Source organism: Ranitomeya variabilis, chromosome 2 (genome assembly GCF_051348905.1).
Source record: "Ranitomeya variabilis isolate aRanVar5 chromosome 2, aRanVar5.hap1, whole genome shotgun sequence".
NCBI lineage: Eukaryota > Metazoa > Chordata > Amphibia > Anura > Dendrobatidae > Ranitomeya > Ranitomeya variabilis.
Window position 1 is genome coordinate 1,068,196,128 of NC_135233.1, and position 16,189 is coordinate 1,068,212,316.

Sequence of the window (16,189 nt, forward strand, 5' to 3'; positions counted from 1 at the left end):
GAGAAAAATTGCACTCACCCATACCTGCCACAGGAGGAGGGACTCCGACCAAAGGAGGAACTCCAGCACCTGGATCAATGGATGGGTGGGTGATGGCCAGGCTGGAAGCCCTGGATGACTCCACAGGTCCCACCAGGCTTGACGCCCTGGCCGCTGTTTCCGGCTCTCGTCTCTCGCCCTGAGAACGATGCCAGTAATCGGGACTCAACGATGCGCTCGTACACTCCGACAATAACGGAGAGCGCCATCTTGAGGACCGTGACCTGCGACCCCTCCTGTGAGATCTGGACCTCTGACGTGCAAGCGAGGAATGCCTGCTGCGTCGGCATGAGGAGCAGTGTCTGTGCCGAGCTGACTCTGAGGACGATGAACTGGAACCCCGACGTCTACGCCTAGATGGCTCCACAACGTTAGTTGGATCAATAGGCAGAGAGGAAGACAACTCTTGTGGCACTGCAGGAGTTACAGCAACAGCAGCGTCATCCCTGCCAGCATCAGACATGCTGGGGACAGGAGCTGCCGGCATAAGTGATACTACACTGTCATGCTGCGCCTTATCCTGCCTAGGGTCAGAGGCATCCTCCACAGATGTAGCGGTGCTGCCTCTAGACCCCATCTTCCCTAATAGATGTGACTGCACAGGGTTGTGTGGTAGCACTTGTGGCATTAATGGTGCTGTAGTACTGGCGCCAAAACTACCGCCAGTTCCGGGATGCAGGGATGGGGAGCTGTGACAGGAAGGCTGCAGGGCTTCGCTCCCCGCTCTGCCCGATCGCGCCAGCACTGACCGATCAGACAGAGGCACAGGGAGCGTGGACTGTGCAGAGGAGCGCACCTCCAGCGTCCCGCATGGCGCGACAGAGAGAGGCCGGCGGGACGCGAAGAAAATGCAGCCGTGACAGACTCCATCATGTCCTGAGTCACCATGTGCGGAGCTACGGTGGGACGGGAAGTGGGCGGAGCTACAGCGCCCGGGTCTGAAGTGGGCGGAGCCACACTGTCCTCTCGGCTGTCCCGACACTGCCCGAACGATAAAGCGGTGGTGGGGAAGGGATTGCGGATGGGTCTGGGGCTAAGTCGGGCAGAAGGGCGGGTGCGCCTTGCAGACCCCCGGCCTCCCAAAACTGCAGCAGCAGGAGACGGTATATGAGCACTAAGCCCTGAGATCATGGCCTGCACCCACTGCTCACCCTCCTGCAATGCTCTGGCACGCAGCAACTCCAGCAGCGGATCGGCCATCTCACTCTTCGCCAGACAGTGAGTACGACGAGCACCTCCGGGACCCAACAGGGGAAGAGGAGGATCCAGGCTATTATCCCAACATATATCAGGTGAAGGAGGAGTTGGGGGCGGGGTACTAGCCCGACAGGCTACCAATTGGCCAAACCAAAAAGGGATGTACCAATAACATCCTAATGGAAAAAAGGAGGGAGAGGAGAGGGAACCACAAAGGAATGACTGGGGGAGGAAAGGGGGGCACCGCAGTCAGTGGCACGTTCCTTAACCAGTGCCATGCCATCCATACTGTCATGCTCAGTAGCACTTGGAAATAAAGCCACAATACTTATCAGCCATCAGTTGTAAACGTCCCGATGCGTTTCCCCCTCTCAGGGTAAGAGGAGGGTTCATCAGGGGAATGAAATGGGGGCTTCCATCTCCCTCAGTGGCCGAAAGAAAAATGCAATGTGCGGCACCTCTTTCAATTCTGTAGACTGTAAGCTCTTATGGTCAGCGGGGTTCCCTCTACTGTAGAGTGTAAGCTCTTATGGTCAGAGGGGTCCTCTCTCTCCTGTAGAGTGTAAGTTCTAATGGTCAGCAGGTTCCTCGCTCACCTGTAGAGTGTAAGATCTTATGGTCAGTTGGGTCCTCTTTCCTGTAGAGTGTAAGCTCTTATGTTCAGCAGGTTCCTCTCTCTCCTGTAGAGTGTAAGCTCTTATGGTCAGCGAGGTCCTCTCTCTCCTGTAGAGTGTAAACTCTTATGGTCAGCAGGTTCCTCTCTCTCCTGTAGAGTGTAAGCTCTTATAGTCAGTGAGGTCCTCTCTCTCCTGTAGAGTGCAAGCTCTTGTAGTCAGTGGGGTGCTCTCTCTCCTGTAGAGTGTAAGCTCTTATGGTCAGCAGGTTCCTCTCTCTCCTGTAGAGTGTAAGCTCTTATGGTCAGCGAGGTCCTCTCTCTCCTGTAGAGTGTATGCTCTTATGGTCAGCAGGGTCCCCTCTCTTGTAGAGTGTAAGATCTTATGGTCAGCGGGGTCTCCTCTCTCTAATTTAGAGTGTAAGCTCTTATAGTCAGCGTGGTTCTCTCTCCTGTAGAGTGTAAGCTCTTTTGGTCAGCAGGGTCCTCTCTCTCCTGTAGAGTGTAAGTTCTTATGGTCAGCATGGTTCTCTCTCCTGTAGAGTGTAAGCTCTTATGGTCCACAGGGTCCTCTATCTCCTGTAGAGTGTTAGCTGTTTTGGTCCGCAGGGTCCTCTCTCTCCTGTAGAGTGTAAGCTCTTATGGTCAGCAGGGTCCTCTATCTCCTGTAGAGTGTTAGCTCTTTTGGTCAGCAGGGTCCTCTCTCTCCTGTAGAGTGTAAGCTCTTATGATCAGTGGGGTCCTCTCTCTCCTGTACAGTGTAAGCTCTTATGGTCAGCAGGGTCCTCTCTCTCCTGTAGAGTGTAAGCTCTTATGGTCAGCAGGGTCCTCTCTCTCCTGTAGAGTGTAAGCTGTTATGGTCAGCGTGGTCCTCTCTCTCCTGTAGAGTGTAAGCTCTTATGGTCAGCTGGGTCCTCTATCTCCTGTAGAATGTAAGCTCTTATGGTCAGCGGGGTCCTCTCTCCTGTAGAGTGTAAGCTCTTATGGTCAGCAGGGTCCTCTCTCTCCTGTAGAATGTAAGATCTTATGGTCAGTGGGGTCCTCTCTCCTGTAGAGTGTAAGCTCTTATGATCAATGGGGCCATCTTTCTCTTGCCTGTAAAGTGTAAGCTCTTATTGTCAGCTGTCTCTCCTCATGTGTATTTTACAAGCAATTACAAGCTTTCCAGTATGGAAGTCCGCACAAATGTATTTGACGCAAATCAAATATATTGGAAAAATTTGGCAAATTCAAATTCAAAAGATCTGCTCATATCTACTATTCACCTATATGGTGGAGACTTACACTAAGTGGAAGTACACAGAATAATAATTTGACTGGAAAGTCCAAATGTGCTGGGTCAGGATTTTTTGATATTTTGTTTTAACACTTGGAATGTCACCTGTAATACATTGCATGTAAGTGAGAGCACCTACTGGTTGCAAAGTATGAGGAAATCAGCTACGGGGTGAATACTTCACGAGATGTGAGGAATCAGGAAACACACACTGCTAGATATCGAAGTATCACCTGTACAAGACAAACCGGCCATTAGCAACCTACGGAGAACAGCAAGAGCCACAACATAATGAAGTAACATAGAAAAGTGAGTATTGATTCATGATAGATAGATAATAGATACATGATAGATAATAGATAGATAGATAGATAGATAGATAGATAGATAGATAATGAATAGATAGAGAGATAATGGATAGATAGATAGATAGATAGATAGATAGATAGATAGATAGATAGATAGATAGATAGATAGATAGATAGATAATGGATAGATGATAGATAGATAGATAGATAGATAATGGATAGATAGATAGATAATGGATAGATAGATAGATAGATAGATAGATAGATAATAGATAGATGATAGATAATAGATAGATGATAGATAGATAGATAGATAGATAGATAGATAGATAGATAATGGATAGATAGATAGATAGATAATGGATAGATAGATAGATAGATAGATAGATAGATAGATAGATAGATAATAGATAGATGATAGATAGATGATAGATAATAGATAGATGATAGATGGATAGATGGATAGATAATAGATAGATGATAGATAATAGATCGATAGATAGATAATAGATAGATAGATAGATAATGGATAGATAATAGATAGATGATAGATAATAGATAGATAATAGATCGATAGATAGATAATAGATAGATAGATAATGGATAGATAATAGATAGATGATAGATAATAGATAGATAATAGATCGATAGGTAGGTAGATAGATAGATAATGGATAGATAGATAGATAATAGATAGATGATAGATAATAGATAGATGATAGATAATAGATAGATGATAGATAATAGATAGATAATAGATCAATAGATACAGTAGGTAGGTAGATAGATAGATAGATAGATAGATAATGGATAGATAATAGATAGATGATAGATAGATAATGGATAGATAGATAATGGATAGATAATAGATAGATGATAGATAGATAATAGATAGATAGATAACACTGGTCAACGCAATTTTTATGGCAAATGTTTTAAAACATATTTTAACCCCTTTACCCCCAAGGGTGGTTTGCACGTTAATGACCAGGCCAATTTTTACAATTCTGACCACTGTCCCTTTATGAGGTTATAACTCTGGAATGCTTCAACGGATCCCGGTGATTCTGATATTGTTTTCTCGAGACATATTATACTTCATGATAATGGTAAAATTTATTTGGTATTACCTGCGTTTATTTGTGAAAAAAAATGGAAATTTGGCAAAAATTTTGAAAATTTCGCAATTTTACAACTTTGAATTTTTATGCCCTTAAATCATAGAGATATGTCACGCAAAATACTTAATAAGTAACATTAAAATTAATAATAAGTAACATTAAAATTTGACCCGAAATTTCTCATTTTCACAACACCATTTTTTTTTAGGGACCACATCTCATTTGAAGTCATTTTGAGTGGTCTGTATGATAGAAAATAACCAAGTGTGACACCATTCTAAAAACTGCACCCCTCAAGGTGCTCAAAACCACATTCAAGAAGTTTATTAACCCTTCAGGTGTTTCACAGGAATTTTTGGAATGTTTAAATAAAAATGAATATTTAACTTTTTTACACAAAATTTATTTTAGCTCCAATTTGTTTTATTTTACCAAGGGTAACAGGAGAAAATGGACCCCAAAAGTTGTTGTACAATTTGTCCTGAGTACGCTGATACCCCATATGTGGGGGTAAACCTTTTGTTTGGGCGCATGGCAGAGCTCAGAAGGAAAGGAGCGCCATTTTACTTTTCAATGCAAAATTGACTGGAATTGAGATGGGACGCCATGTTGCATTTGGAGAGCCCCTGATGTGCCTAAACATTGAAACCCCCCACAAGTGACACCATTTTGGAAAGTAGACCCCCTAAGGAACTTATCTAGATGTGTGGTGAGCACTTTGACCCACCAAGTGCTTCACAGAAGTTTATAATGCAGAGCCGTAAAAATAAAAAATCATTTTTTCACAAAAATGATCTTTTCGCCCCCAATTTTTTATTTTCCCAAGGGTAAGAGAAGAAATTGGACCCCAAAAGTTGTTGTGCAATTTGTCCTGAGTACGCTGATACCCCATATGTGGGGGTAAATGACTGTTTGGGCGCATGGCAGAGCTCGGAAGGGAAGGAGTGCCGTTTGACTTTTCAATGCAAAATTGACTGGAATTGAGATGGGACAACATGTCGCGTTTGGAGAGCCCCTGATGTGCCTAAACATTAAAAACCCCCACAAGTGACACCATTTTGGAAAGTAGACCCCCTAAGGAACTTTTCTAGGTGTGTTTTGAGAGCTTTGAACCCCCAAGTGTTTCACTACAGTTTATAACGCAGAGCCGTGAAAATAAAAAAAAATTTTTTTCACAAAAATGATTTTTTTTAGCCCCCAGTTTTGTATTTTCACAAGGGTAACAGGATAAATTGGACCCCAATAGTTTTTGTCCAATTTGTCCTGAGTACGCTGATACCCCATATGTGGGGGGAACCACTGTTTGGGTGCATGGCAGAGCTCGGAAGGGAAGGAGCGCCATTTGGAATGTGCAGACTTAGATGGATTGGTCTGCAGGCATCACGTTGCATTTGCAGAGCCCCTGATGTACCCAAACAGTACAAACCACCTACAAGTGACCCCATATTGGAAACTAGACCTCGCAAGGAACTTATCTAGATATGTTGTGAGAACTTTGAACCCCCAAGAACTTTGAACCCCCAAGTGTTTCACTACAGTTTATAACGCAGAGCCGTGAAAATACAAATTCTTTTTTTTTCACAAAAATGATTTTTTTAGCCCCCAGTTTTGAATTTTCACAAGGGTAACAGGATAAATTGGACCCCAATAATTGTTGTCCAATTTGTCCTGAGTACGCTGATACCCCATATGTGGGGGGGAACCACTGTTTGGGCGCATGGCAGAGCTCGGAAGGGAAGGAGCGCCATTTGGAATGCAGACTTAGATGGATTGGTCTGCAGGCATCACGTTGCATTTGCAGAGCCCCTGATGTACCCAAACAGTACAAACCACCTACAAGTGACCCCATATTGGAAACTAGACCCCCCAAGGAACTTATCTAGATGTGCTGTGAGAACTTTGAACCCCCAAGTGTTTCACTACAGTTTACAACGCAGAGCCGTGAAAATAAAAAATCCTTTTTTTCCCACAAAAATGATTTTTAGCCCCCCAAATTTTTATTTTCCCAAGGATAACAAGAGAACTTGGACCCCAAAAGTGGTTGTCCAATTTGTCCCGAGTACGCTGGTACCCCATATGTTGGGGTAAACCCCTGTTTGGGCACACGGGAGATCTCGGAAGGGAAGGAGCACTGTTTTACTTTTTCAACGCAGAATTGGCTGGAATTGAGATCGGACGCCATGTCGCGTTTGGAGAGCCCCTGATGTGCCTGAACAGTGGAAACTCCCCAATTCTACCTGAAACTAATCCAAACACACCCCTAGCCCTAATCCCAACTGTAACCCTAACCACACCCCTAACCCTGACACACCCCTAACTCTAATCCCAACCCTAATCCCAACCGTAAATGTAATCCAAACCCTAACCCTAACTTTAGCCCCAACCCTAATCCTATCTTTAGCCCCAACCCTAACCCTAACTTTAGCCCCAACCCTAACCCTCACTTTAGCCCCAACCCTAACCCTAACTTTAGCACCAACACTAACCCTAACTTTAGCTCCAACCCTAGCCCCAACCCTAACCCTAGCCTTAATCCTAGCCCTAACCCTAACCCTAGCCCTAACCCTAGCCCTAAACCTAGCCCTAACCCTAACCCTAGCCCTAACCCTAGCCCTAACCCTAATGGGGAAATGGAAATAAATACATATTATTAATTTTATTATTTTTCCCTAAATAAGGGGGTGATGAAGGGGGGTTTGATTTACTTTTATAGCGTTTTTTATATCAGATTTTTATGATTGGCAGCTGTCACACACTAAAAGACGCTTTTTATAGCAAAAAAGTTTTTGCGTCTCCACATTTTGAGACCTATAATTTTTCCATATTTTGGTCCACAGAGTCATGTGAGGTCTTGTTTTTTGCGGGACAAGTTGACGTTTTTATTGGTAACATTTTCAGACATGTGACAGTTTTTGATCACTTTTTATTCCGATTTTTGTGAGGCAGAATGACCAAAAACCAGCTATTCATGAATTTCTTTTGGGGGAGGCGTTTATAGCATTCCACGTTTGGTAAAATTGATAAAGCAGTTTTATTCTTTGGGTCAGTACGATTACAGCGATACCTCATTTATATAATTTTTTTATGTTTTGGCGCTTTTATACGATAAAAGCTATTTTATAGAACAAATAATTATTTTGGCATCGCTTTATTCTAAGGACTATAACTTTTTTATTTTTTTGCTTATGATGCTGTATGGCGGCTCATTTTTGCAGGACAAGATAACGTTTTCAGCGGTACCATGGTTATTTATATCCGTCCTTTTGATCGCGTGTCAATCCACTTTTTGTTCGGCGGTATGATAATAAAGCGTTGTTTTTTGCCTCGTTTTTTTTTTTTTCTTACGGTGTTCACTGAAGAGGTTAACTAGTGGGACAGTTTTATAGGTTGGGTCGTTATGGACGCGACGATACTATGTGTACTTTTATTGTTTTGTTTTTTTTATTTAGATAAAGAAATGTGTTTATGGGAATAATATTTTTTTTTTCTTTATTTAGGAATTATTTTTTTTTACATACATGGAAATTTTTTTTGTAACTTTTTTACTTTGTCCCGGGGGGGACATCACAGATCGCTGATCTGACAGTTTGCACAGCACTCTGTCAGATCAGAGATCTGACTGACAGCGCTGCAGGCTTACCAGCGCCTGCTCTGGACCCGGAAGTAGTCCCTGCAGGACCCGGATGCAGCCCCGTGGCCATTTTGGATCCGGGGCCTGCAGGGATAGGAGGTAAGAGACGCTCGGAGCAACGCGATCACATCGCGTTGCTCCGAGGGTCTCAGGAAAGCCCGCAGGGAGCCCCCTCCCTGCGCGATGCTTCCCTATACCACCGGAACACTGCGATCATGTTTGATCGCAGTGTGCCGGGGTTAATGTGCCGGGGGCGGTCCGTGACCGCTCCTGGCACATAGTGCCGGATGTCAGCTGTGATAATCAGCTGACACCCGGCCGCGATCGGCCGCGCTCCCCCCGTGAGTGCGGTCGATCGCGCTGGACATACTATCCTGTCGGTGGTCATACGGGCCCACCCCACCTCGACGGGATAGTACGTCTGATGTCAGAAAGGGGTTAAGTCAATTTTGGCTGCTGATTACGAATTTGAACTCCGTTTTTGGCTATCACATCAGGATTTCGAGATATTTTCAATTTTTGATGAAAATTACTCCTAATGTTTTATGATAAAAACACATGATTTTCGGTACTACATTTTGTATATTTTTAATCAAGGAATAACAAAGATTACAAAATCTATGTACAGCAAATAAAATATACTTACAGAATTAAACTACAAAATGTAAAAACTCATATATATGGCAGATGAATGGCAAATGGCAGTTATTTGAACTCTCTTTTCTTGGCTGATCTGTGATTTACAGCTTCTGGGTTGTCTCTCATCAAGCTCCAGCAATAGTCAGCCATCATATGTAAGTCCCACCGGCCTGGATACCGTTCTTCCATTGTTTTAATGTCCTGATGAAAACGCTCCCCTTGTTCCTCGCTCACATCCCCAAGGTTCTCTGGAAAAAAGTCCCAATGGCCGTGTAAATAGTGAATCTTGATACTCATTCTACATACAAGATTTCGCAGACTCATTAGTAGCTCTTACACAATCTCTTCATAGTTGTCTGCTTTCTTATTCCCTAGAAAATTCTGCACCACATTACAAAATGCATTCCAAGCTTTCTTCTGTCTCATTCATTGATGTGATAACATTTGGGTCTCTCATAAGTGTTCTTATTTGAGGTCCATCAAATATTCCAGCCTTTTTCTTCTCTTCACTAAGACCAGGAAAAGTTGAACATATATTGTTAAAGCATTCTCCACTGTGATTGAGAGGTTTGACAAACTGCTTCATCAATCCAAGTTTTATGTGTAAGGGAGGAAAGACAATGTCCTTCCTATCCACTAGAGGATCATGGATGACATTCTTATCGCCAGATGCCAAACTGTCGCTGAGGCCATTCAGTTTTCACCCAATGCTCTGCTGTAGCTCTACTGTCCCAGTAGCACAGAAAACAAGGGTGTTTTGTGTACCCTCCTTGCAGACCAAAAAGAAAGTTAACCATTTTCAAATCAACACAAATTAACCACCCAAATTAAACTAAATTTACCTTAGTGAACCGTATAAACCGGCACTTTTCATACACTACTTATATTTATCATGGAATTCATGAAAATGGGCTATATACCGATAGCGCAAAAACGTGATCTGATTGAGAAATTATAAGATCAGATTTTAATTCAGCACCCTCAAATTAGTCTAAAACTGTTCTTAAAGTCCATGCCAGAAATTTTTTTTTTTTTAGATCAGTGTAATAGATAGATAATGGATAGATAGATGATAGATAGATAATAGATAGATGATAGATAGAAGATAGATAATAGATAGATAATAGATAGATAGATTGATGGATGGATGGATGGATAGATAGATAGATAGATAGATAGATAGATAGATAGATAGATAGATAGATAGATAGATAGATAGATAGATAAAAATTCAGAATTCAGGGTGCAGGGCCCTCCAAAGAAATATCCATTTATATAAATAATAAAAAAGAAAAAGGAGGCAGCAGTCCAATAGATGATGAAAAAAAGTGGACTTTATTAGCCCATATGGTGTGGTTAATAAAGATAATAGATGGATAGATAATAGATAAAAAGATAGATAAGCACATTTTTGCAACGTTGTTCAGTTTCCATTTTTTGCATAGATACATGAATAGAAACCTGAAACATACATACTGTATATAGATAAGAAGGAAAGGTAGCAAAGATATTCTATGTTTTCAATATACAGTATATGAAGCTGCAATCAAAATAATTCACCCTTATTGATGATTCGGTTTATTAGCAAAATCTACAAACTTTCTACAATAAACCAATGAAACAAGAACAATGAAAACATCTGAACACAATTATATAACAAGTGGTTTCTCTAAATTCTGGTGCAAAATGTCACATTTACTGACTACTGTAGTCTCAGAATTATTCACCCCTTCATTACAAGGGCTTCTGACTGTTATAACCTGCTGCAGACATTATGCAGAGCCAGACACCAACTTCTGGTAGCATTTTTGAAAAGTTTCCAGCCTGACATAGAGCACCAGAAGGTTTGATGGACAGGGGCAGATGGAACAAAGTCCAGACCATGGACAGGTGCGTAACACCAGAATTATCCAGGTCTTCTTCTGAAGCCAAGCCTTGGTGGAATGTGAGGTATACTTGAGATTATTTGCCAGTTGGAAGATCCGATGACACCCAAGCTTCAGCTCCCTCACAGAAGGCCTGACATCGTCTCCATAAATTTCACAAGATGCAGGCTTCCAGTGGCAGAGAAAACAAAGCAGCCCCAGAGCATCACTGAGCCACCGGCATAATTTACTGTAGCCATCACCGAGCCATCACCATGTGCTTAGTAGGTGCCTTACTGCAAGCTTAAACCTTAGTGCTGCTGTCAGTAATTCTTTCTTCAGATGTTTCACAGTCACTATGGGGAATGTGACCACCTGCCGCCTCAGGAATCTGGTGGCAGCCCGCGACAGCTTCCTCTTTATCACATGTCCAGGTAGTGTAGCTGGTGTTCCTATAACCATGAACTTGTGAACTCTGCTTCCAGTTGTATCTATAGGAGCATTCACTGGCTTTGAGCCTTCTTACATCCTTGTCCTTGTTTGAGCAATGCAATGATCCCTTAATGGGGTTGTCAAGGCTTGGGGGCTCAAGTCTGAAGTCACTCTATGCCATAGTGAGCACACTGTGAGGATTCTCCTGTGTTAGCATCGGAAGCGAGCTGCTGTGTGACAGCAAGTATGAGATTTGCATACATACGGTCATGTGCCGACTAGACATGAGCAGCCTCCCTCAATGCAAGTAAGGCTAGGCACGTCAAGTTGGAATGTGGCCAGAAGTATGCAAATGTCATACTTGCAATCACATGACTGCCCGCTTCTGGTATCAGTACCAGTGAATCCTGATTGCTCACACTGTACAAACTTGTACGGATTCACAAGACTGCAGACTTGATCCCACAAGCCTGGACAACTTTTTGGTCCACTCTTTTGACAACTCAAGAATTTTAGTGACTTACCGGCCATTGTACTGTGTCTGTGGAGTTAGCCTACACTATACATCTACTAACTTTTTCCAGTGTATACTGTAACCTTGTCATATGCCACCGTTCATGAGACAAAGATCAAAAACATGATCTTTCAGCCTCTGGTGGGTATATGCCTGCATACTGTTTGTTTCACTATATAGGAAAGCATAGCAGACGGCTCTTTCATATATAAAGGACCACTGCAGTGAAACGTATACCATGAGGTTCCCTGTGGTGGACATTTGCATCGGCATCCTCCCAGACAGTGACTACTGTTAGGCCCATATCTTCTGAGCGTATGTGTCTGAGATTGGCCACAAATACAGCGCGCACGTAGCATAAGATTCCTCAGAATCGCTGCCTGAAGCTGGTGTCTGGCTATACATCACATTTAGTGATGAGAGAGCGTGTGTATCATGAGAGTTTGGCACGTGTTTGATGAGGGGAGGAGGTTTGCAGAGCTCAGAGGCGCGGTGTGCCTCTAAAAAGTAATTTTTTTTTCTTCTAACTTTATGTATGCACATTGCGGCTACCAAAAAGGGCGCAGGAAACACCCACAAAGTCCTGACACCATGGCTTGTGTCATTGGCTGCTGAAATCACATGTCACTTTCCATGTAAAGAGCGGACATCTTGTTTTAGCGCCATTTTGATGCTAACAGTGCAGAGAGGCTGCTCCTGATGCTGGCAGTGTTAGCAGCAAGATTTTAGCTAGTTAGCTACTCGGTTGTTTCTTACTCAGATAGTTTAGTTAGGTAGTGTCCTGTGTGGCTGTGAAATTGACTTTCCAGCAATATTTTTTTTGTCATTACTGAGGTCCATAGACAAAGCCAGCAGGGCACATGTCATACAGTGTTGTGCACTGCTTCTATTGTGCACCATGCACGAGTATAGCGTTCTATATCTTATTTTTTCCTAGCTAAATGTGAAACAGCCTGCTGTATCTCACCTTGTCATTTAGTGCTGTGGTGACATTGTTCTATGATTTAAGCTGTTGTGCATGAAGAAATATTGCTACCATGATTCACCATGTCATATCTTACCTTGTTCTTTAGTGGCGGTGAAATTCCACAGTCTGCATAGCTCATGCACATTAAACATATATATATATATATATTTCTGTTGATAAATGTGATACAGCCCGCTGTATCCCACATTTTCATTTTGTGGTGGTGATATGAAGCTGTCTACAGACCTAACGCACATTAAAAAACAAAAATTATAATTTTTTCTGTTGCAAAACATGATACAGCCCGCCGTATTGTACGTTGTCATTTTGTGGCGGTGATATGAAGCTGTCTGCAGACCTAATGCACATTTAAAAATAAAAATTATAATTTGTTGCAAAACGTGATACAACCCGCCGTATCCCACGTTGTCCTTTTGTGGTGGTGATATGAAGCTGTCTGCAGACCTGACGCATGTTAAAAAACAAAAATTATGTTTTCTGTCGTAAAACGTGATACAGCTTGCCGTATTCTGCATTGTCACTTTGTAGTGGCGATATGAAGCTGTCTGCAAACCTCATGCACATTAAAATATTTTTTCTTTCTGTTGGCGTTGAAATTGTTTTGTGTGCAGAGCTGTTGCACATTCAATTTTTATTTTTTTTTACAAACATGATACAGCAGCTGAGATCTGAGTTTGACATTGTTTTGCGCCTATCTTCTAGATTATGTGCATCTTTAGCAACCAATTTCTTATAGGCATCTTTAATGCTTAGCTGAGATGCGCATATGTTATACCTGTCTTCTGACAAGCATCAAACGCTCTCTGGTAACTGGTGTTGGGTAAATGACTAATCGTTGTAGGCTGGATCCTGCCTCTCATACCTCCCATAGCTGCCCTGTTATTGATACTGTTGTACGATCCCATTCCCACTGTCATCATGTCCCTTTTCCTGATCAGTGCACCTAACGACACTTTGGCCATATTTGTCTGTCAAACCTACACCTTACCAGCAATAACTGTAGGAAAGAGGGCATTCCAACGCCATGGACAATCTTCTAGATTATACAGGCCTCATTCACACTAAACATATTTTTTTTAATGTTCCCAACGTGATACAGAACAGAGAATCTCAGTTTCAAATGGTTTTGAGCATCTAGTCAATGTTATACAGGCCTTATCGACAGGCCAAAAAAATTCTCTGTTACTAATGTAATACATTAGGGGACATCTCACTTAGAAATTGTTTGTAGCATCTAGTCAATGCTATACAGGCCTCATCCCCAGACCCCCAAAAATGTAGTTGGTTACTAACGTCATACAGTAGGGGACATCTAATTAAAAAATTGTTTGGAGCATGTCTTCTTTGTTAGAAATAAAAAAGAAAAGGGCTGACAGCACTCACTCAATGGGGCGCCCGTTCTATGTCCAGGGAACCATCTCAGGTATTCCATGAGAATTACGTTACGGCTTGTGATTGGTCGCTGAGCGGTCATGTGGGCCGCCGCGACCAATCACAATGCCGTGACGTCATCGGAAGGTCCTTCACGCGTTCATTCTTAAGAAGGAAAGCTGCCGGAAAGAAGCAGGGCGCGTACGAGGGTGAATATATACCTAATAGGGTATCCTTCTTAAGAATGAACGCGTGAAGGACCTTCCGATGACGTCACGGCTTTGTGATTGGTCGCGGCGGCCCACGTGACCGCTCAGCGACCAATCACAAGCCGTAACGTAATTCTCATGTACCTGAGAACCAGAACAGGACCTGAGAATTACGTCACCGGCTTGTGATTGGTCGCTCAGCGGTCACGTGGGCCGCCGCGACCAATCACAAGCCGTGAAGCATTCGAAAGGTCTTTCAAGCGCCATTTTTAGGAACGGAAGATGCCGGTTACCAGCGGCGATGTCCAGGCTGCGTCGGAGAGGTGAGCATATCAATATTTTTTATTTTAATTCTTTATTTTACACTTAAATGTGGATTCTGATACCGATTTCCAATATCGCAAACATATCGGAACTCGGTATCGGAATCCCGATACCAGATTCAGAAGATCGCCGACCTCATGGCCGACCCCACTCAGGGGTCGGGTTTCATGAAACCCGACTTTGCCAAAAGTCGGCGACTTCTGAAAATGGTCAACCCGTTTCGCTCAACCCTAGCCTACACCGATCCCTCACCCACCTCCTCTTAATGAGACGTTCAATTGAAAGCTGTAAATGCTGGCCAAGACCCCGATACCTCATGCCTGGCTGATTGCTGCAGTACCATGCTACAATTTCTACTATGAGTGAATTGAGGCCACTTTCCTGGTGTTTGTCCCTCATTTGATGTGTTTTGGTTGCTTTTGGGGATGATTAAAGGTGTTGTGCATGGGTTTGTTTTTGCCTCCCATTGACAGGAATGGCGTTCAGCTATGTTCGGCGAATATTCGACGAATAAATTGGCAAATATTGCAAATTTGACGATCGTAAACCAAGCCGAACATTGAAATATTTCCTCATCTCCAGTTATAACAGCTAGAAGGGCTCTTATTAAGTAGCAAAATGCTTGTCATAAGGCAGTGAATAATTCTGAGGTTGGTGTACAGTAGTCAGTAAAAGTGGCATTTTCTCCCCGATTGATGAAGAATGATGTCAGGCACAGAACTTTAAAATTACTTTTTAGGAGCTTATAAAAGGTTTAAAGTTTAGCAGCATTTTTTTCATTTTTCCCATTACCTAACAAAACCTATATTTTTAGGGATCACTTCTGCTTTGAAGTGACTTAGAGGTGCATAGATGTCAAAGACTCCCCAAAACAAGACGACCCCATTTAAAAAACTGAACACCTCAAAGTATTCAAAACCGTATTCAGGAAGTTTGTTAACCCATCAGGTGCTTTACAGGCTTTAATACAAACTTGAATGAAAAAAATGAAAGATTAGGATTTTAGCTGTTACTTTAGTTCCTAATTTTTCACTTTCACTAGGGTAACAGGAGAAATTGCACAACAAATGTGGGTCCATTTTTTCCTGAATACGAAGATACTCCATATGTGGTCAGTTTCTGACTGAAGGAGCGCTACTTGATTTTTGTAGGACAATTTTGGCTGTATTGTGGATGTCATGTCACATTTTCAGAGCCCCCAAAGTGCCAAATCAGCAGAAATCACTCACAATTAATTCCATTTTCTGAACTAAACCCCTCATAGAAATCATCTAGGGGTGTAGTGATCATTTTAGAACCACAGGTGCTTCACACAAGTTTACAATATTGGGATGCAAAAAAGCAAATGTTCCTTCTTTCTACAAAACCATTTGTTTGCTTCCGTTTTTCATTTTCACAAGGCTGACCGGAGAAAATGGACCCAACAATTTGTTGTGCAATTTCTCCTGATTACTTCTATATCCCATATGTGGTTGGACACATGGTGGGGCTCGGAAGGGAAGGAGTGCCATTTGACTTTTCCACACCAATTTTGGTGCCTGAAATAGATTATGGACATCATGTCACATTAGCATAGCCCTCAAAATGCAAAAACAGCAGAGAACCCCAAAAAGTAAACCAATTTTTGAAACTACACCACTTAAGGGATTCATCTATGGGTGT

The 16,189-nt window shown here is 42.6% G+C and overlaps 1 protein-coding gene across 1 annotated transcript in view; it reads left to right on the forward strand.

Moving 5' to 3' along the window:
* The first annotated feature begins 3,302 nt into the window (after positions 1–3,302).
* The window catches only part of LOC143808658 (adhesion G protein-coupled receptor F5-like), a 128,838-nt gene continuing 115,951 nt past the window's right edge, over positions 3,303–16,189 (forward strand). Inside the window, exon 1 of the mRNA XM_077291548.1 lies at positions 3,303–3,434. The gene's annotated coding sequence lies outside the window, so the exon portion shown is untranslated. The remainder of the gene's footprint in view (positions 3,435–16,189) is intronic.